This window comes from Columba livia, chromosome 1, assembly GCF_036013475.1.
Source record: "Columba livia isolate bColLiv1 breed racing homer chromosome 1, bColLiv1.pat.W.v2, whole genome shotgun sequence".
Classification (NCBI taxonomy): Eukaryota; Metazoa; Chordata; class Aves; order Columbiformes; family Columbidae; genus Columba; species Columba livia.
This window is the reverse complement of record NC_088602.1, coordinates 77,835,784-77,854,518: the sequence shown is the minus strand read 5'-3', so window position 1 is coordinate 77,854,518 and position 18,735 is coordinate 77,835,784. Positions and strand designations below refer to the sequence as shown.

The 18,735-nt window shown below is 38.8% G+C and overlaps 1 protein-coding gene across 2 annotated transcripts in view; it reads right to left on the bottom strand.

Annotated features, from left to right (window-relative positions):
* The window catches only part of C1H21orf91 (chromosome 1 C21orf91 homolog), a 44,815-nt gene extending 27,099 nt beyond the window's left edge, over positions 1-17,716 (bottom strand). Inside the window, exon 1 of one of the 2 annotated variants that reach the window (XM_021299562.2) lies at positions 17,437-17,716. The gene's annotated coding sequence lies outside the window, so the exon portion shown is untranslated. The remainder of the gene's footprint in view (positions 1-17,436) is intronic. The other variant, XM_021299563.2, reaches the window with a different exon arrangement.
* Between the last annotated feature and the right edge of the window lie 1,019 nt (positions 17,717-18,735).

The following is an 18,735-nucleotide window of genomic DNA, read 5'->3' as shown; positions in this document are numbered from 1 at the left end:
GAAGGCTCTCAGGTTAGTGAGGCATGATTCTTCCTCCATAAATCTTTGCTGGTCCTAGTCGCCTTCTTGTCCTTCATGTGTTTGAAAATGATTTCCAGGATTATTTGTGCCATCACCTTCCCAAGGATCAAGGTGAGGCTGACCAGTCTGTAGTTCTCTTCATGCTCCTTCTGCCCTTATTGAAGATAGCAGTCACATTTGCTTTCTTCCAGTCCTCAGAAACCTCTCCTGATTGCCACAGCATTTCAGAGATGATTGACAGTGGCCTCACAGTGACACTGGCCAGCAAGAGGTGGCCAGTCATGGATATATCCCATGAGGTTACAGGGCCTTGAGTATGTCCAGGTTGTTTGTACGCTCCTTAACTTGGTTCTCCTCCACTGAGGGTTAAGTCCTCCTTATTCTAGACTTTCCTACTAGTCTCATGGGCCTGGCTTTCCTGCCGTCTGGTCATTACTGGTAGTCAAAGGCATTGGATACCATGACCTTTTCCATTTCCTTTGTCACCAGATCCCATTAAGTAGTGGGCCCACGTTTTCCCTGGTTTTCTTTTTGCTGCTGATGTACCTGTAGAAGCTCTTCTTGTTGCCCTTCACATCCCTCACCAAATTCAACTCCAAATGGTTGTTGGGTTTCCTAACCCCATCCCTGAACATGCAGGATTTCTGACTATCTTATTGATTCAATTTATCAGCCTCTGAAAAATGCAGGCCGTGCCCCATGCAGTTGCCAAGTATACATGTTGTCTCTATTAAACTTAATGAGAAGCAAAGGCTGTGTGTAGTTGTGTCTTTTTACTTAATTAAAATTAAAATGACACATCACTGTATGTACAGGCTGAGCCTTAATCTCCAAAGAACGTCAGTTAGAATTAGGCTCATTGTTGACAGTGGCCTAGTTTCCATTGATGGGTTCGTTAAAAGTTCTAGTCAGCAAAGTCAGGAAAAAGTAGTGACTGATAGTCCTGAACTGAAATGACAAAAAAACCAAAAAGTTCAAACCCAACCTGTTTTGTTAATCCATCCATGTACATGAAAACAGCACAGCAGGATTTGGGAACTAATCCCATTTCAAATCAGATGCCTGCTGGTTCTGTTTAATGAGCATTACATCTGTTTCTTTTTTAACCCTAAAATATTTTAATACTTTGAACACCATTCTGACTTTTTTTTTTTTTCCCCCTATTTTTTTGGTGCAACTACAGAAATCTGGATTTATCTGAATGTTTTTCTGGCGATGTCTTTCTATTTTTCTCTCTGCTGAGATGTCACAGTTAAGTGTCTGACATGATGATGTGAATGGTGCAGGGCTTGACCATTGCTTCCATTTTACAGAATGAAGGGCTCTACAGTAAGATCAAATGAGAATGTGTAGTATGGAGAGGATACTTAGTGATCACCCTTCCCCTTGAAGCTCCAAGAGCAATGTCTGACAGCCATATGGGAAGACATTTGCTGGCCATCACTGAGACCATCATAAACTCAGGGAAGGGACTGCAGACGCTTGAGGTGCTGAGTTCCCTGCTCTCGCAGGGAGTTCTCCAAAGCAGAGAAGGGGCTGTGGTTGCTATATGTGCACCGGTCTTCTCAAGTAGCTGTGTGATCCAGGACTAGAAATCCCGTGTTACACAGTCTTCCTCTCCTCATAAAATTAATATTTGATTCATCTCTCAGAAGCAGCAACAGACACCTACTACTCTCCTTGTCATTTTGAGAGTGTTATATGGATACAACCTTTGTGAAGTGATGGCTGCTAAATTTATCCTTCAACACATGCCTTAGGCTTTTGTTGAACAACTTTTTATTTGTTGAGCCAACACCTAGGATAGGTATATCCAATGAAGTGCAAACCAGGCTACTGAAGAAAACAAAAGATACCTCAGGTTAGGACGGCTGGGAACATCTAATTTAATAATTTTGTCTATAGCGATGCTTGTACTTCTTGAACATCTCTGAGAACACTTTTAGGAGAATAGAAAAGCCTCAACACAGATAACTGCACTTGCTTGTCTTCTCACATCACAGACAGATTTCTGAAATAAAATGAAATGAATTTGCCTTATTTCTTGCATTGTACTTTTGATCCATTTGGCTAAGGTACTTGCATCTTAACTGGATGAAAGATCGGTTGCTAACTACCATCTTTACTGCCAAACCACATGCTGAACTTCATTCATACAGAAATACCCAGAAAACTGAATTAGTGTGGAGATATGTGAACACTGGTACTAATGAAATTTCCTATAGATTTGTACTCTGTGCATATACTCTGGTGTGTTGGAAGGAATAAAGTTATGTGGAAGATTATCTTAAGGTTGAGACATTCAAAACATCTCTCTCCTTGCACATCTCTAGTACTTAATAAACGTTCTATGCTCTCGCACTGCACTCTTTTCCTGTGTGGGGCCACTGTTAAGATGTCTCCACCCTACATGCCCGCTTTCATTAAATTTGCAAAAATTGTTGAGATTTTAATCTCTCTGCCAAATCTGGCTGAAATTGGAGAAAGATGTAAAAATTATTATCAGAGGATAAGGAAGATGAATAGACAGATGCATTCTTTGAACAGGCCACCATAGCTATTCACAAACACACAGTGAGGCACTCTGATGTGGTGGTCCCCAGAAGTTAACTGACAAATCACACATGTTCTGGAAACTTTCCCTGAACAGCTCTGGCTCTCATGGTAACAGATTATTTTTTTGTTTGGTTGGTTGATTGGGGTTTTTTGTTTGTTTGTTTGTTTAACAATTCTGCAATATAATGAAAATAAACAGTTGTGTGTTAAAAATATGGCATGACAAATTCATGTTTTTCCATACTATGAAATGTAAAAAATGATGACTGTGGAATTAGAATTAATATAAAAACAAAAAGTGAAAGAAGAAAAGTAGATAGAGAGTAAAAGTTGTATTATTTAGTAAACTAAAATTTTTAATTCCAGTAAAACACTGATAAGGAAAGTACACTGGGACACAAGCCTGATCTAATTTTCTAAGTTCATTGACCACATGTCAGGAAGAATTGGGCATCTGTAGTTAGGAACCTCTACATGAACCGTAGTTAAAAAGACAAAGGAGAATTTGGGGTACTTGACTTGTCCTTATATTGTCTTAATAATATAAAAATATCTAAATTTATATAAACTAATCAAATATGACTATAGTATGTTAATATAAGGTTAACTCATTCATGCCAAACTGGCTGCAAGTTTATTTGCTGCTTGGCCTTCACATTGTTGCTTCTTATCTATCTTGTGCCTGTGGGAAAGCTAAATTCGCATCTGTCTTGCACCTTGGATATTTTCTGATACTATAACTTTTGCTTATTTTGACTAGTGTTCAGCTGTCTGTAACTATTCATGTGCTGTCACTGGTGCTTACCATACCCTATTTCTGATATCATGTTAAATGCTTTACTTAGGGTTACTAAAACCATTAGGACCAGTAGATTTTCAGATGACATAAGTCTTTATTTTTTTTAGAAGAAAAAATTTAAAAACACAAAGCTAACATCATGTGTCTACTTAACAACTTAAGAAGCTTAATATTCTTGCATACCAAATTATTTTGGAAGATAATACGGTAAAGCACAGACTTTCTAGAATATGGAGAACAATACTCAGGTCACTGGAGAAATATCAGCTATAAGTCATCCCCATTGCTTGTGACAGATCAGTTCTCTGTAGCATCTGTAGTGCTAAGAAAGATGTTTGCAGTAGTCCAGCCTGACATCATGCATAGCCCAGGCTGGGGAATGAAATCCAGTTCTTTTCTCAGGCATATGGATTGTTCAGTTGCTAGAGCTGTGGGCTTTAGAAAGACCATCAATTTTTATTAAAATGACCGTTTTCCTAATATTATAGAGAAGTATCACTTAGTAAACAGGCCAATGACTAATCATCATCACTGTTAGCAATATGCAGATCATTTCTAATCTAAAATGCATATTTTTACCTTGTGGATGTTGTTGGGTGGATTCAGCGTATCAAAAATGATTATTAATTTAACTCACTTGTACCTGGGACCCCAGCAAAAGACTTAAACTGCAAAATCCCCATGACTGTAACAGTGTTCAAATGTTGCTTGTCTGTCATCCTGACACACTTGCTGTCTTACAAACATTAAAAGAAAACAATAAACAGTAGGCAACTGACAAAAATTAATATTAGCAATACTGGGGAAGCATTTTTCACTACCCTGTGCCAAAGGCCATGTCAGCATAATGAGTGAGAGCCTAATGTACAATTTTAATTTGGCAATGTTTACATCCTATGATATCAATGCTTGCACAAAATCCTGGACAATGAAGAATTGGGTTTACGTGATCCAATTCTATTGATTATCAATATTATCTTGATATTAGTCTGATAGCTATATATTGATATTGGGGGAAATAGAAATGTGTTTATGTCAAGTGTATTATTGAATGTAGTTTATCGTGTAATGTGTAAACCATGTAATAATAACATATATGTAAAAGTGTTACATGTTAGCAGTTATCAAAAATCAGTTTTGTAGAACTGAACTGTATCACTGTAGTTGTATCAGTCGGAAAAATATATTTAGAAGGACAGAAGCATTTGTTTTTAAAGTTGTAAACATTTTTATGCTGAGGTAAACTTTAATCTGAATCCTTTTAAATTGATCAAACAGCTGCTGTGATGCAGCTTCTCCAAGCTGTCTCTTTACTGTTTACCACCCAGCTCCTCTTCCACTGGCAGCAAAGCTCCTCAAATAAAGCAGTATGACTACAACTATGCTTGAGTGGGATTTTCTGTTTTATTCTTCCTGTCTGGGGAGCAGCCAGCTGAGAGCTGTGTTTCTCCAAGGGCTGCCTCACCAATTGCCAGGGAAGGGGCAGAATAAGCTCCAAGTTCCTTCATGAAACTACTACACCACAAAGCTCCCTGTTTCTGCATTGTAAGACAGAATCTGATTTATTTATTTATTTTCAGAGAGCAGCTGTCATCCTACTGCTGCTTATTCTCTCAGCATTTACTATATTGTCATTAATTTTCTGTCAATTTCAGAATTCCTGGGAAAAAAAATCCTCATTCCCCAAAATGTCTTTATTTTAGATGTCATGTAGAAATGTGTTAAAATAACATAGAACATGTTAAAATGGGTAGAGACTTAAGTAAAAAATTGTTACCTACATATGCAACTGTCTGTGTAAGAGAATTCCTACACTAACAATTAGTTCAAAATCCTCTTCAGCCTAGATATCCTCAGCATCCTCTTGGTTTATTTATTTAATCTTCAAGCCAGGGCAGCCTGTTCATGTAGAGAAGCAGCCAAGAGTCCGCTGAATAGCATAATATTTGCAGCAGTGTGTTTACAAAATACATGATGTCTTAGTAACGCCTGATGTCATGAATAGGAAACTTGTTACTTCTCCATTAAAGGTCAGTTAAATAAGGCCAGTTGAGTCAGTTGCTTCACCACAGAATTGAGAGCAGACCAGTTTTTATATTTTTCATTTATTTCAGACTTTGTATATTGTGATTAGTGACTCACACAAATGGACGATCTAATACAGATATTTATCATCAACCCAAATAATTCCTGATTTTCTGTATAGTTTGATTGGTTCTTCCTTCTTCTGTGCAACAGCTTAAAAGGCAAAACATTTTGGGTGGATGAATCAGAAGCATAACAATTCTCCATGTTACTGTGATATACATTACAACATTCAGAAAAGAGTAAAATTTTGCAAATGCTGGGTTGTCATAATTACCAGAAGACTTAAAGGCAGATGAGAGATTTCAAGATTTAAAAATATGTCACATATAAAGTTGTATTTCAGTAAACAAAAGCTGCGCTCTATGGACTAGAGCAACTGAAAGGATGGACATGCCACAGGAATAGCACTGTAGTGCTGACCTGCTCGAGCAAGCTGTACAGCAACTCGCATGCAGCTCTGGCTCTTCTTCAATAAAACAGTGTGTGACCTTCCAAATCGGCATGCAATTTGAAACACAAAATGACCCGACATATCTTTTGGCGATGCAGTTGTTAACTTGTTAACTTTATCTGCAACTCCTGCAAGGCCACCTCTTACATCACAGTGATGCAATATCTACTAACTGAAAGTCAATTCTGTGCCAGCCAAGGACACTGGCTGCAAAAAGCAGACACAAATGTTTCCAAAAGGGAGATATTTTTATTGTTTCTTCTTCTGGTTCCCTTACTGCACCTGCCATCTCTCTTTGCTATTCTGTCTGTCTCTCCCAAGTGCCCATACAGAAAAAGCCTTAAAGCATAGGTGTATTAGGAGAAAGAAAAAAGAAAAAATGGAATTATATATGCTGGCTATATGGAATGGCCTTACTGTGAGACACAATTTGAAATTTATTCTTTAGGATATTTCTTGGCAAAGTAAACTAGTGAACAGGTGTGTCAAACAGCACTGCTACTCTTTTTTTCTTTTTTTTTTTTCTGTTTTTGAAGAGAAAGGTAACAACTGGCTTGATGAAATCTTGAAGGACTGTGAAAAAAATCTGAATGAAAATTCTCTTACTTTTCAGTGCAGGTTTACTTAGATGCTGTTTATATGCACAAGATCTACAGGATTCAGACCTAGCATTTCACAAGTCTGCCAGATGCTCTGACAGGTTTTAATATTTCTTGTTAGAGATTTTTCCACTGTCCTTCCTGATATATTTATCTAGGGCACGTATTTGTACAAGCTATAAAAAACCTAGCAGAAAAAGATTGTAGGCCTGGACATTTTCTGGATCTTTAGCATTTAGAAATCTATTTCATAAGTAGATTCAAATTACTACTGAGTGTAGGGGAGTACTATGTTTTTCTTCTGAACTACTACAGGTTTCTGACAGTGGGATCCAGAATGCAGGTGTCCCTGACTGCTCACATTGGGAAAAGCACCCAAGAGGCATAAATGCCCAAATCTGGAGAGGAATGCCTGACTGAATAGAGGTAAGAGGAACCAATATTATTAGAATGTAGCTGTAAGGACTAGTAAGATAGAGCTGGAAGAAAGTGAAGATCACAGTCTGCTATTTGGAAGTGAGTTCTCGTGTTGCAAGTATCCCATATTTTGGTGCCACAAGACACTCATACAGCCGAATGACATAAAACCTCGTGAAGCCAATGGAAAGACTCCCATTTATTTCTGTGGGTTTTGGCCCAAAGGGTAGCACTGTGTTCAGTTATCTTTTTGAGTTTTCTATATGCTCTGTCACTTGGTGTATAGAAACTTCCTGTTTCTTGCTGTGAATCACCCGGCTTCTCCATCAGTGTATTAATAAAGAATATTTGACTCAAGATGGAAAATTAACATGTTTTTCTGTATGAAACAGGAGGAACAGTAATATACAAGATTGTTTTTAACTGTAGCAGCCACAGCCCTGGTTCATATGTCATCAAAGCTTTGGAGACCTCCAGCTCTTCCACATCTCATTAGTATTACTCTGGCTCAACTTTACATTTCAGAGCATGAGCAAGGCTTGTGAATATCTTATTTTTAGGCTTTTTCTCATCTAGTAACTATGCTTTACCTCTTTATTTTCTTTAGGATTGTTACAGAATTTGTCATTTGATGATGAAGTTCAGCAAGTGTAGTTTTAACATCAAGAGGAGTCTGCCCAACTTACGTGATGCTGTTAATGAAGCTGTGAATTGTGTCATATTAGCCTCATTTGCTTCCCATATGGTTACTCTCATTTTCCTTTCAGAAACTGCAACTCCACTTTCCATCTTCATTTGTATGCCCAAAATGCAGCCAGCTTAATTACCAATTATAACCTTACTCATTTAAAAACTAAATCAACTGGAAACAATGCTAAAAAGTGTCTCCCTTGAGGAGAACTAGAGACTTTTTGTTAATTTTCTTCACATATTTTGATTAGTATAAAGCACCGCGTAACTTACAAGTTAATCTCCCCAAATGATGTTAATTTTAAATCGAGATGACACATGCGTACTCAGGGGATGGCAGTCAGAGCAACCTGCCTTCTCTTCCTCCTTCAACTCTGACCTGCTGCACAAAAAAATTTCTCCCTGGGAAATTGATAATGAAGCACAATAGCACCCAGCTCTGCCAGCAGACTTTTATTTATGTCCACCTTTTCTTGCTTTATTTCTTAACTTCCTGACCTGTGCTATTACCTCACGTTTGGAAGTCCCTTGTGGGTTTCTTCTAAATGCAATTTCTTCCATCTTAGGAAATGAGAATGCCATAAACTTCCAGGTAGGTTTCATGGGACACTGTTGGGCAATAGAAGACATAATAGCTGTTGGGCTTGATATAGTAGTGATTGCCACAAAACATCCCTCCAATCAATACTGTAAAACTCTTAGACATTATCTAGCTGCTGAGTGAATTTGCAGTTCCTAGTGACAATCTCTACTACTGCAATAAAGGTCAGAGTAACTATAAGGAAAGAAACTTGGATTTGGAGAGCTGCCATGATTAATTATGGAATATTTAGTTGCTGTAATTTATGAGCTCTTCATTTGAAGCATGCCACCCTGTCTTTATGGGAGGTTCAAGACATGTTTTCAAGCTGTTCTTTTTTACAAATCAAAAAGTTCAAGGTATCAAAAATTCTTCCTTTTTTTTTTTTTTTCTGAAAATAATCCAATGCAACTAACCAAAAATACAACAAATCTTTGGAAATGAATGAAATACTCATACAGTGATGAACTCAGTGCATTTACATTGCCTGCAGCTGAAGTGTGGGCAGAACCTAAGATTAAATGTGGTTGGTGTGTGCCCCACATATACATGGAGGCCCAAAGTCTCCACACAGAGCCACCTGTACCTATCCATCATATCTGGAGAATGAAAGGCTCCAACCCTGCTTCCATCCTGGGATAAAAAGCTAACAGGAAGCATTCACAACTCCCTTGTCTTGCATGGTTCATAAAGGTTTTAGCCACTGACTTATCAGAGAAGTCCTGGTTACACTTCCCCTTTCATACACCTCGAAATTGCTAAACACAACCTCATAATAAGATGAATATGTTACTCTGCAATTAACAGTCTCTCTGGTTTGTCCCTGTAACGTGGTTTAACCCCAGCCAGCAACTAAGCCCCACCCAGCTGCATGCTCACTCTGCCCTGGTGGGATGGGGGAGAGAATCAGAAGGATAAAAGTGAGAAAACTCATGAGTTGAGATAAAGACAGTTTAATAGACAAAGCAAAAGCCATGCACGCTAGCAAAGCAAAACAAGGGATTCATTCACTGCTTCCCATAAGCAGGCAGGTGTTCAGCCATCTCTAGGAGAGCAGGGCTCCATCACATGTAACGGTGGCTTGGGAAGACAAATGGCAGCACTCCAAATGTCCTCCTGTTCTTTCTTTCCCCAACTTTATACACTGAGCATGACATCATAGGGGATCAAATATCCCTTTGGTCAGTTGCGGTCAGCTGTCCCAGCTGTGTCCCCTCCCAGCCTTTTGTGCATTTCCTGCTGTCTCATTTGCAGGCCAGTTTGACTGCTCAGCAGCAACTGAAACGTCAATGTGTTATCATAATTATTCTCATACTAAATCTAATACTAAGCATATAAAATACTAAACATACTAAATCTCATACTAAACACAGCAGTATACCAGGTGCTAGGGAGAAAATTAACTCTGTCCCAGCTGAAACCAGGGCACCTACTTTGACTGTTTGTCCTATGAGACCATATGTCTATCTGTGATGGATAATATTCTTATACTAGCAAAATAAACAGTTTTGCCATTATTCCAGGCAGAACTAAGATTTTGCTCTGTATGTCTTTCTTCCTATTAATTATAGTGTCTTTTCTTTAAAAGTATGAAGGTAAGCTTTTGTTCTCTGCACCTTGCAACAGGAAGGCCTGAAGGGATATGATTGCTCCTTTTTAGTACAGTGGGCAGATGAATGTGATGGAAAAGGCTCAAGCACTGAAGAATGGCAGTTAAATAAAAGAAATGTATGTAACTTGGCACAGTACATTTTGTCTTGAAACCTAGCAGAATGTTTCTAATGATCAGAAAAAATAAGTTATGTAGGACAGTGTAACAAGAAACCTAGACAGTTTTCAGATGGGAGTTTCACAAGTTTATCGAAGAAATGATACAAATATCTCAGAGAGCAAGTGTTTGATTCAATGACTGAAGTTTTCCATCCTTGTCTTCTTCCTGAGTTCTTTTATTCTTAACATCATCATGTCATACACACAAGCAAGCACACAAAAGGAGGTGAAGCTACGGTGCAGGCAATATATGTTTCCCTTTTACCATTTTTTTTTTAATATTTCAGCCTCCCTTTTCTCACACATTGACATTTTTGTTCAATTATCTGTTCCTGGGATGTATGTGATATTGTTTTTTCTTTACACTAAAGGACAGGGTTGCAAATCCTAATGAAGAGCATGAGTGCACTGTGCTGGTTGAAAAACTGGCAGGCAAGAAAAGAAGATTAAGAATTTTTGAAGATACTAGAATTTTTCTATGAAGTTCTACATAGTGGTTTTAGATATTGGTTTTGAGAGAATTTCCACTCTGACAGTAACCAAGGAAGCTTACTCCTGGGAGGAGCTGGAGCTTTTGGAAGCACTATGGGAGAAATTCGCAAATATGCACTGCTTACATTGCACTGGAGACAGTGCTGTGGTTCACTAGCTGTCGTCTGGTCTTCTATTTTTAGCATGGAGGAGGAAACACTGTAAGCCATGCCATGAAGTTCAGCACACAGTGATTCAGTATGCTTCAAAATAACACATTTTGGGGGTTTTGCAGCAACATTGGCATTACCCTCACCCACACCTCACTGCAGTATAAGCATGGATCATCTTACTGTTGACTGATTTCTATGAGCTTTCTACATCGTGGTACTCAGCACCTTGAATGAGGATTACATTCTGGAAGCACAGCAGCCAGTGTGTCCTGGAGTTTACCTGCTCTATTCATAGTGTTTTCCTGTAACACTACAATTGTTATTCACACTTTCTTCCTCCAATTCTGTGTGGCACCAGTCTGGGGACATGATAAACATGCTTTTCTGAACACGACCTTCTTCTAGAAATGAAAATTAATTGCCTAAACAACATCACTTGTGATTAAACAAAAAGCCCCTTATTATAAAGGACCTTTAATGCTTATAAGATCAAGAAATTCTGAGCTGAATTTTAATATGACAATGCATTCTATGTATTCATTTTTACTTTAAAGTTATAAGTTTACATCAAATTGCCTGTAAAAATGATGTAGAAATTCAGCAAGACAGATTTTATGCATAATATAGTGAATAAAAAATAAAAGCACAGGAGAAGGGATTATTGCATTTCAAAATCAGTCATTAACTTACAGTTAACTATCAGCCATTGGTAGGGTAAGTGACAAGAGTAGATAGACCAATGCAATAATTTATTTTTTCTGAAGCTGGTGAAACACAGACTGTGGCAAATGGTTTAGAGGAAAAGAACTGGACCAAGAGGCAAGAAACCCCGAATTCTATTTTAATTCATTATTTGTGTACAAGACACCTTAGCAATTATGTGTCTTGTGATACCCATTTGCAAATTAAAATATTGTGGACCCCTGGAAGCAGTTGTGTTCATAACGCACTGTACTTCAGTTATGCATCAGCCACTGATGGCTGGGGGAAAGCCTGCAGAAAACAGATAGCCGAACTCAAAACAGGAAATCTGTGCATGGGCTGTATCCTTGCCCTTTGAGGAACCTTTATGACAGCACAGCAGAGTGAAAAAAAGCTTAATAAACTGAAAGTCTGGTCTATTTTTTCAAATCCTATTTGTTGCTTTAGGAGAATGATATTCAGTCAGTCTAGAGTAAGGTGACATTTTGAAGACCTTCTTCACAGCAGAAGCATAGAAACGTAATCTGTTGTTTTAGATAAAAGCTTAGATTTTGGACCACGACTTTATTAGAGAGAATAAAGACTGCAGCTAATTTTTCTGCAGCTAAACTAGAGAAAATACAAGGCTCTGTCTTTTAAAACAAGGGTTTGCTCCATTTTTTCCCTGTAGTGGTGACATAACATTTGCATTTCCACAGATAATGAACTAGATCTTACCAGCAGACCAGCCCCACAGGGGATTCATTCCCAAAGCTCAAGTATTATTTTTCTTTCCGTCTGCTCCACATGGAGCTTGGTAATCTCTTCTTAATGTCTTATGAGGGTCATCATTTCTTGAAAGAAAATGCACTTCTCATGTTTGTCTTTAAACAATAAAGGTCTTATTATTACTACCTATCATGACTTCTTTGCTGTAGTTGCCATTAGTGCTTTAAATTGGTTTTGGAGATGAGGTTTCAGGGCCCTTAAAACCACAGGGAGTGAGCTCTCAGCCTAAATGAATCTTCTGAGGATATGGGAAGCCTCAATGGTGTCACTCATATCTCACAAAAGGCCATGAAAAGCAGTCTCTATTAATTTTAAATAATTTCACAGTCAACTGCTTCTTTCCATAACAATGTTTATTTCCTATTCATTCTTAAGTACATTCCAGGTAGGAAATGAAATAAATGCCAAGGAAATATGCAGTGTGTTTCTGCCAGGGATCTCTTCCAGACCTGTTCCTTTGCCCTCAGCTACCTAAAGGGTTTATACAGCTGCCTTAGGATTAGCATAGAAGTCCATATTAAGGGCCAACAGATCTGTCTTCCAATTATGGAAATGGGATCAGGAGCAAATTAATAGCATGCCATTGCAACACCCTCCTGATTGAAAGGTCTCCTCTAGGGCTGAGCCTCTAGGGAGCTTTTTGGCCACAGCTCTTCCCCAGGGGTTTGATGCTTGGCCATGGTTCCCTTTTTAACACCCACCTGGCAGCTGCAGAGGTGATGCGCCATGACCCGTGTCAAAGGAAAGATCCGTTTACCTGATGTGGAGCAGCAGAGGGGCTGAAAGCAGCTAAGGTAATAGAAGCTCCAGCTGGCAGCCAGTTATGCCTTAGATGTCTGGGTGTGAAAAAAAGCCAGGGTCACTGTCTCAGTCTGATGGCAGGGGGTTATATGGGTACTAGTGCATTGGAAGAAGAAGGTCAGTTGCTGTTTCTGCTGACTCCATGCACCCAAGACATGTTAACAGCATGTTCAACTGATACATAAGCTCTTACATACTGGGATATTTCCCTCTGTCTAGGCACACCTGGCCCCCTGCAGCCTTTTTTGGCAAGCCAGGGACAGCTCATGGCATTTCCTGCTGTCTCTTCCCTAGGCATCCTGCATCCCTGTGTACTGTGGGCCCTTCACCAGACTTAGAAAAGACCTGTGTGATCTGGGCTATACCTGAACATGTGAAAAAAAATCAGATCTAGGAAGTTTGTCTGAGTGGGGTGAGCAAAGGTGGTTGTCCAGTGAGATCTGAAGTTCCCAGAAGTCTGATGTTGTGAGGCACCTGTGTGAAACCAGAGGAGCGTAGCTGACTGGTCATCATCGAACCTGCAAACACTAGATGTGAGGAGAAGGCTTGCAGTGATTTGTTTTGCTGTTCTACCTTTCTTTGCTGATTCTCTGAGACCTCCACTGGACACTGCTTTCTGTTTCATACTCAGGCTAGCTTCCTATCCATGCCAGACTTTTTAATGCTTTTTTTCCCACTGAAAGTCTCTTACAAATGAAAGATATGTAGAACTATTGTAAAGAAAACAGGCAATTCACAAAGAAAATTAACTACTTCCCTCTCTCCACATTATCTTGGTTTTCTAAAGAAAAAAGGTTTTCAGTGACTGTACTGAAGCTTAGTAGTTTGGTAAAAGCACTGCTGCTAGTAACTGGCCATGGGATTTGTACTGATTTTGCAACACCTCAGGACCAAGGCTTGTCAGATCGGTTTTTGTAAACTTGTCTTGGCCTGTCTGTAGCTTTGTGTCCGTGTATTTTAGATGCAATAATAGCAATCTTTCTAATCACCAGATGGCTATGCCCAAGTTTTTTATGTCTTCGATTATCTTTATATGGTATGACTTTAATTTTAGATAGATAGTAGTCATAAGCAGTTATTCTGCACAGAAGAAGGCATTTATGACTAACACAAAGACACAGTGCAGGAAAACGCATCCCTGGCAGGACAGCAGAAACCTTAGGAAGTGGAGTGCAGGAGGCTGCCCAGAGGCAGACAGGCATGGGGTGATCAGAGAAGGGAGGCAGGGTGGCCTTGGAGGCCCTATGGCTCACCCACAGTCCCTTACAGAAATGCAGGCCTGGAGCTAAACAAAACTGGTTTTAGGGTAGTAAAAAGCACGAAGAACAAGCATCTAAGATATGTAAAACATGCTATATGTAGTAAATTGAGATGTAGCATGAACTGCAGACCAGTGAAGAAAAAGCAAGTTTTGCAAGAGTGTTAGAAAACATATAAAAATTAGTCTAAGCAGATTCTGTGGGGAGTATGAAGACACCATCAACACCAAACTCCTGATGAAAGAGTCAGGATGCTGATGACTCACTGTGCCCCTCCATTCAGACTGAAGCCACTGACCTTGGTAGTCAGATGCAGTGACAGGGTAGCACAACACCATTGAAAAAAAAGGAGTCAATATTAAAAATGTATGTACTACATTATTACATACTGTATTACATCATCATCAAGTAACTTCTGAACCTAGTAGCTGAGCCAAAATTGGAGAAAAGTCTCGAAGTCTCAAATATACCATGCCCCTACTAGCTTGGTGAAAACCAGGGCTCAAACACAAGAGAGACCTTAAGTCTCCCAGTAAGGAAAATGAATAGAACACTGTTACTTGTTTTCTTTAGCAGCAATCAGTGCAATGCCACAGCACACATTATCCTCTACCCAGTGGACTGGAGAGAAATGGGGAAGCATTTGGGTTATTACAATACTAAGAAGAGATTATTTAAAGGAAAAGGACATATTTCAGCAGGAATTCTGGCTTAATAGTTTTATTGCTCATGAAGCACTATTCTCATGACAGTTTTGGACATTACATTACATTAAGTCATCTAACTTAAAGAAAAAAATTCCTGTAATTTCAATGAAATTTCAGTTCAGGCCCTGCGTTTGCAGGAAACTCAATGATACTTTCATTTGAAAAAGTCAACTAAATGGATTGAATTTTATGTAATCCCCTGTTGGTTTTTTGGTTTTTTTTTTTTTTTTTTTTTAAGATCAAGGACCATAAGATATAACAGGGTCTTTGACTTCTATCCTTTGATTTCAGTGACTTCATACTCATGCCATAATAATTTTTGAAGATTCATTTTTTAATGATGGGGGAGCATTTCATTAGGAAATCTGAAACTACATTTTGGTAAAAATGCTAAAGAAAAGAATATCCTTTGAAGTGCAGCTGAATGCCCCAATTACTGTAATTTTTGTAATTACTTTTTTCTCTTTTGAAATTGAAGCAGATTAATTGCAATTTCCTCCCACTGAAACAGTGGGAAGAGAAAAAGTTCTTATTGAGGATAAACTCTCTTTACACAACCGCAGCATGATCCCATAGCCCAAAAGTCTAAGGGCAGGATTTTGCTCCAGCCCTGGAAATAGCATTGAAAGTGTTTGTAATATTATGCCTTTGCAGAAATGAAATTCACTTATCAGATCGTTTAGGTCTTAGTGCACATGAGAAGCCTTCTGCAAGACTGTAGATGTAGTCCATGATCTCATACAAGGACAGGATAATGAGCCCTATCTACCCAATGAGTTCAACAGTAGCAGGCCTAGGCCCAGAGTCCCTCAGCAGAGAGAGATATTAAATTGATTTCTATACTTATATCAAATAGCCTCATTTGATTCCAGTGGGGATAATTTTTCATTCAAGCAAAGATCTTGTCTTGAATGCAAATGTTCCTTCATAGGCATTCAATTCATGAAAGCGCAACGATGCATACATGGACTTCATTAGTTTGTTTATTACTAATCATCTAGAAGAAGATAAGTGAATTTGTTTTCACTTGTTCTGATGCAAGGATTTCACCATTGCTAAAAAGATACAAATGCAAACAGAGTGTGATCCAAACCAATCACAGAATTCTGTTCTACTGTATAGTACATTTGTAGCATTAATGATTTTATGGTTGAACATTGTTCATTTGCTGTTTATGTAACTAAATGACATTTCAGCCATCGAGGCACATGATTTCTGCACTGTGAGTTACCACCCAGTGATATACTGCAGCTAATGGTAATCAGTCTGGAGATAAATGCAAGACCTGTAAAAAGTATTAACTATTGTATACATAAGAGCTTAAGTAAAGTGTTTTCTCTCCAATATTAGATCTTGTAAGAGGGGATATGTTACAGCATCCAGGAATGACCAAGAGCTGTGGCAAACCTAGGTGCTGAGAGAGACCTGTCTGTGCTGGGAGAGCTCGTGAGTCTGGGATTTTGGCCTTTCCTTTTCTAGACATATGAATCCATCTAATAAAACCTGACTTCTTTGTGTTATTGTTGTCATTATTGTTATTATTGTTATTACTACTACTTCAAGCAAGTTTAAAGCTAGAAACATAAAAGGTCGTCTGGGTATACAACACTTTGTAGTGCAACATGTAACCTTGAGGACACCTGGTCTCTCCCAGAAAAATCACAGTACTGACCTGATAGTCTAGGCTTCCTCTGTGATGCGTGAGAAGAATTAGATACTCAAGATGATACTGATGTGTGCAGAGCAGGAAACAGCCACAGGACACACTGATAAATAATTGGGTTTGCTCTTAAACAACTTATTCTGTATTTTACAAGTCTGATTCTTCCTCTTCAAGGACTCTCAGAGTCTCTCCTTTATGAGAAGACTATTATATAACATGCATATAAGGAGACAGATACAGTAACTTTCTTTTATCTAGTAGCACAGTATTTAAAATTCTCACTGAGATAACAAAAAACTAGGATAATTTTCTTCCTGTGCCTGAGAGGTTGTAAATCTGCATGTCTCACCTCTTGCAAACAGTCTAACAATCAGACCAATTCAGAAGGGAGGACCCTTACTGCCTCTCCTTGAAAAGGCTTCAATTTGCAAGAAATTATAACAAATTAATTTGTCCCAATAGAAGAGGACAGTTTGGGATCAGAACACTTCCCTGTATGTAAGAAAAGACCTGGGTTTCTGTCCTTCAACATCTTACGTGATACCAGTTTTATATAAACTATATAAACTGTAATTGAAACAGTGCCTGAAATTGATGTCGTAGGTATGCTGTGTAATCGTTACTTTGCATTTAGCTGTACAGCTGAGGGAAGGAGTGAAAAGTCAACTCACTGGCTCATAATTAGTCTGGGATGCTGTCAACGGTTAATTGCAGGGTGACAATAAACCCTGGCAGACCTCTCTGTCAACCCCTTTCCCCCTCCTCCCCGCCCCACCTCCCCCACCCCAGACCTCCCACCAAGGAAAAGGCGATAGGAGGAGAAGAGAGAGAGAGAGAGACTTGCCAGTTGGGAAAAAGTTAAGAAAATGCTTTACTAATGCTACTAATAAAAAAAATAAAATAATACAAAATATACAAAACCTATTTAGAGTTTCCCGGCTCTGCACTTCTCCAGCAGCTGCAGGGCAGGCACACGGAAGTCCTGGTCTGGACTTTGCAGCGAGCCGGAACTGGATTCAGGATTCACTGGAACCAGAACTCGATTCGCAGGGACGACAGGCAGGGTCCTCTTCAGATGCTGGTCAAAGAGAGTGAGACCCTCTTGACTTCCCAATTTTATAAGGTGTATGACGTGGATGGGTTGAAATACTCAATCGGTCAATTTTAGTCACATGTACAGTTCGCCCCTCCTTGCAAATACGCCCCTCTCACTTACGGGATGGGATGTACATTCTTACCAGTGACCTTGCATACCATTGCTTCTGTTCACAAAAACATGTAGCCAACTTCAGAAAAGTGCAGTTACTTGAAAGAACTTAGCTGAGAGGAAAATTCACTAAAAGAGAAACTGCTCCTGTTTTTAACAACATCAGGAGAGGTGTCTGTTTGCATAGTGCTGTCAAAACTTAGGCAGCTGCAGGCACAGGTATGGTTTAGGCATCTTGAAACTAGGTATCCTGATGCTTCAAAGGCTATTGAGTGGAGAATGTAAATTTTATTTGTAAGTAATATTTCACTTAGGTACCAATATACCTATTTATTTCACTTAGGTACCAATATACCTATTTGCATAATCTCTTGAACCACAGTTGATGTTCCACTTTCTTCTGTGTCTTCACACCCCAAGTGTGAAATCATGGCTCTGCTGAAATGCAAAATTTCCTTGGTTTTAACAGGGCTGAGAATCTACCTCTAAAGCAGAAAGAATGAAGATTGGAGAGTAAGAAAGAATGACCATCAGTTTAAGGAGCAAGAATAAAAGCATCAGTGAAGATAGATTAGGCTGTTCCTTTTCTTCTTTCAGATCAGCTAAATGATGAAATTTATCCCCCTCTGTAAGTTAGCTCTGTGCATAGACCAATAGGCTTCATGATTTCTGCTTAAGTCATCCCAAGTAGTCTGCTGACTTCTACTCGTGTCAGTACCCAAACAAAAGCAGCAAATAAAATATTAAAAATAAAACAATATTGAGAAATGCAGCAGGCTTGATCAAGACTCATCTGAGCTTTACACTATACAGCAAACAGAAAAGGGTGAACAAAGGCATACTATATAATAAAGGATGGCACATAGGATATATAAAAGATATAGATACTTCCCCTCCCCTAAAACAAAACATTATAGTTTAAAACTAACAACCTGAATACTCACACACAGACATACACATATAGAGTTGCTTTGTGGAACTCTTTCCCATAAGATACAATGATGTTCAGGTGC